The sequence below is a fragment of the Schistocerca cancellata genome, chromosome 4, assembly GCF_023864275.1.
Source record: "Schistocerca cancellata isolate TAMUIC-IGC-003103 chromosome 4, iqSchCanc2.1, whole genome shotgun sequence".
NCBI classification, from domain to species: domain Eukaryota; kingdom Metazoa; phylum Arthropoda; class Insecta; order Orthoptera; family Acrididae; genus Schistocerca; species Schistocerca cancellata.
In genome coordinates, this window is record NC_064629.1 from 187,708,052 (window position 1) to 187,712,396 (window position 4,345).

Sequence of the window (4,345 nt, forward strand, 5' to 3'; positions counted from 1 at the left end):
GCCGTTCGCAGTACCAGCACAGCAAGGCTGTTTTGGTTAATGTTACAAGGCCAGATCAGTCAATCATCCAGACTGTTGCCCCTGCAACTACTGAAAAGGCTGCTGCCCCTCTTCAGGAACCACATGTTTGTCTGGCCTCTCAACAGATACCCTCCGTTGTGGTTGCACCTACGGTACGGCCATCTGTATCGCTGAGGCACGCAAGCCTCCCCACCAACGGCAAGGTCCATGGTTCATGGGGGGTGGTGGCCATCTTAATTCCACTGTCCACCAAAGACCATGACACAACACAAAGTAGTATTTCCGTTACATGTTCTTTGCTTTGTTTATCCACCTCAAACAATAACACACAAACACACTTAACCAAAGTGACATTCCGACTGCTTTCTCGACCGTTCTTGCTGCTTGTATTTATAACATTGTCAAAGAACTACTAAAAAGAGATATAGTTTACAAGTCACATGTACATCTGTTATCATAATTTGTGCAGAAAAGTTATTAATTTGCATCGAGTGACATAATTTAACATGTTATTAAAATGACAGACAGATTTGTTGACTTGACAGAATAATTCTTTGTTACAAAAAAGCTGTTTTTAGAAGTTTGTCAATTGACTTCTCTAATTTGCATAAATAAGTAAATAACATGAATTATTAAGAATTACATTGGTTTTCATCTAAAATAGGATTGATTTCGTGAATACTGAGTGAAACCGCTCCTAGTGAACAAATAGGTTTCACTGGGTGATTTTTATTTAAGGAGATCTAAAATACCAAAGTTGGCCACTATTTCTCGTACTTCATATTAATTATTTAAGATGGACTTAGTGTTTTTACATGATGACATTTGCTGTATCAGTGATCAAGTGATATAAACTTTTGTGTGGGTCAGTTACTCAGTATAATTTAATGGGCTGACTGTTTATGCAGACATAATATGCAATCATTGTTAATATACACAATAACTTTTCTATAATCATAAATACTCGTTAAACTGGTTGAATTTGGAGGGTATCGCATACTTCGGTACAGTAAAGCCTTTAATACGTTCCGTTACACCTTACATCTCTGTACTGAATATCCATGTTGATGGCTTATGGTTGGTTACCATTGTAAACTGTTGTCCATATGTGTATGATCAGAATTGCTTTACTGCAAATATTATAGCCAACAATTCTTTCTCTGTGGTTGTATAATTCCACCTTGTTTAATTATCTAGATGTTTATGCAATGGCCACACCTTCACCAATGTTTTTGCCTTGCAACATGACAGCCCCTAGAATTGTGTCTGTTGTCACTATGAATGGTTTTGTAAAATCTGGGTCCTGAGGTAGTGGTGGGTTAACCAGTTTCTCCCTTAGTACCTCAAAAGAATCATTTTGTCTTTCACTCCATTTGTATTTTACACCTTTCTTTAGCAGTTCATGTAGAGGTTTCATGATTTTGCTACAGTTTGCAAGAAACAAGCAATAGTACCTGATTAATCCTTAGGAGCCTTTCAATTCTTTCATTGTCCTTGGTTGTGGAAAGAACTTCACTTCTTCCACCTTTGCCATGTTCAGTGCAGTCCACTTGTTTGTGATAAAATGACCCATCAAAATCACTTATTTTCTTAAGAACTTACAATAATTTGGTTGCAGCTTTAACTTTAGCTCTCACAACCTATCAAAAATTAAACGAAGCTTTTCATTATGCTCCTGCAAGTTTCCTCCATAACACACTATATAACAAAACATTTAATACTTTGTAGGTCTGCCAAAACTGTTCATCAAACATTAGAAACATCCTGGGGCTCTCTTCAGGCCGACTGGCATAGTTTCTGCTGAACACAGTCTTCTCTCTGTCTTTCTCATCCATCAATATTTGGTAGTATCCGCTTTCAAGGTCAAGCATTGACAAATACACTCCTGGAAATGGAAAAAAGAACACATTGACACCGGTGTGTCAGACCCAACATACTTGCTCCAGACACTGCGAGAGGGCTGTACAAGCAATGATCACACTCACGGCACAGCGGACACACCAGGAACCGCGGTGTTGGCCGTCGAATGGCGCTAGCTGCGCAGCATTTGTGCACCGCCGCCGTCAGTGTCAGCCAGTTTGCCATGGCATACGGAGCTCCATCGCAGTCTTTAACACTGGTAGCATGCCGCGACAGCGTGGACGTGAACCGTATGTGCAGTTGACGGACTTTGAGCGAGGGCGTATAGTGGGCATGCGGGAGGCCGGGTGGACGTACTGCCGAATTGCTCAACACGTGGGGCGTGAGGTCTCCACAGTACATCGATGTTGTTGCCAGTGGTCGGCGGAAGGTGCACGTGCCCGTCGACCTGGGACCGGACTGCAGCGACGCACGGATGCACGCCAAGACCGTAGGGTCCTACGCAGTGCCGTAGGGGACCGCACCGCCACTTCCCAGCAAATTAAGGACACTGTTGCTCCTGGGGTATCGGCGAGGACCATTCGCAACCGTCTCCATGAAGCTGGGCTACGGTCCCGCACACCGTTAGGCCGTCTTCCGCTCACGCCCCAACATCGTGCAGCCCGCCTCCAGTGGTGTCGCGACAGGCGTGAATGGAGGGGCGAATGGAGACGTGTTGTCTTCAGCGATGAGAGTCGCTTCTGCCTTGGTGCCAATGATAGTCGTATGCGTGTTTGGCGCCGTGAAGGTGAGCGCCACAATCAGGACTGCATACGACCGAGGCACACAGGGCCAACACCCGGCATCATGGTGTGGGGAGCGATCTCCTACACTGGCCGTACACCACTGGTGATCGTCGAGGGGACACTGAATAGTGCACAGTACATCCAAACCGTCATCGAACCCATCGTTCTACCATTCCTAGACCGGCAAGGGAACTTGCTGTTCCAACAGGACAATGCACGTCCGCATGTATCCCGTGCCAGCCACCCAACGTGCTATAGAAGGTGTAAGTCAACTACCCTGGCCAGCAAGATCTCCGGATCTGTCCCCCATTGAGCATGTTTGGGACTGGATGAAGCGTCGTCTCACGCGGTCTGCATGTCCAGCGCGAACGCTGGTCCAACTGAGGCGCCAGGTGGAAATGGCATGGCAAGCCGTTCCACAGGACTACATCCAGCATCTCTACGATCGTCTCCATGGGAGAATAGCAGCCTGCATTGCTGCAAAAGGTGGATATACACTGTACTAGTGCCGACATTGTGCATGCTCTGTTGCCTGTGTCTATGTGCCTGTGGTTCTGTCAGTGTGATCATGTGATGTATCTGACCCCAGGAATGTGTCAATAAAGTTTCCCCTTCCTGGGACAATGAATTCACAGTGTTCTTATTTCAATTTCCAGGAGTGTACTTTGCCTGCCCTAACAGATCTAAGATGTTTAAGATATTTGCTAGTGAAAACGCATTGCCTACAGAAATATCATTCTGTTGCCTGTAGTACACTTGATTATTCACTTCCGTTTACCACTGGCGTCTCTTTTCTTTGGGGCTTACAACAAAGATGCATTCCAAGTTTTCTTGCTTTCAGCAATTATGTCATCAATCATCTCTTTCAGAACCTGTTTCTGTGGATCAGGTATTCTGTATGGTCTAGCATTTATCACTTTCCCCGCATGTCCCGGTGCTATTGAGATTCTGTGCATCACTATGGAGGTGTGTGATAGTTTGTCACCTGACAGATGGAATATATCTACATACACTGCACAATCTTTTATTAATGCACTCTTTTCTTTGGCATTTAAAGGATCCACTATTTCCTCAAAATGCAACCATGATTTTCTAATTTTCCTCTGGCTTCCTCATTGCTTTTTACCTTGCATACCTTTACTAGCAGCTCTAATTCTTCCATTGTTTACTTGACTTTATTTAATTGTACTTTGTCTTCTGACAGATTTGTTGCATTTAGTATGCACCTACCATTTTGCACTTTCACTAGTTATTCTGGAATGCACACTCATTTTGAAATTTCCTGTTTCAGGATTCTCGTAGCCCCTTTCCATCCACTTTCAGCCACAATATCTTTTCCTCATGTGGTCCAATTTCTTCTTAAGTCTCCTGATCAGGCTTGAACTCATATTTTCACAGTTGCTTTCTCACTGTTAAGGGTATGTATTTCCCTCATAAACTTAACACTTTTCCTGCGCAATCTACTTTAACTTGATGCTGTGTTATAAAATCCCTACCAATCAACCCATTAGATGGGATGTCTAACCCTGACCTGTGCACATGAAATGTACATTCAGCATTTCCAACAACTGTCACACTTAGGTGTATTTTCACTGCCCCTAACGTACTAGCTACTTTGGTGGTTCCACTCTTTAATTGAAGCCTTTCTGCTTCATCTATTCTGACTATACATTCTATGG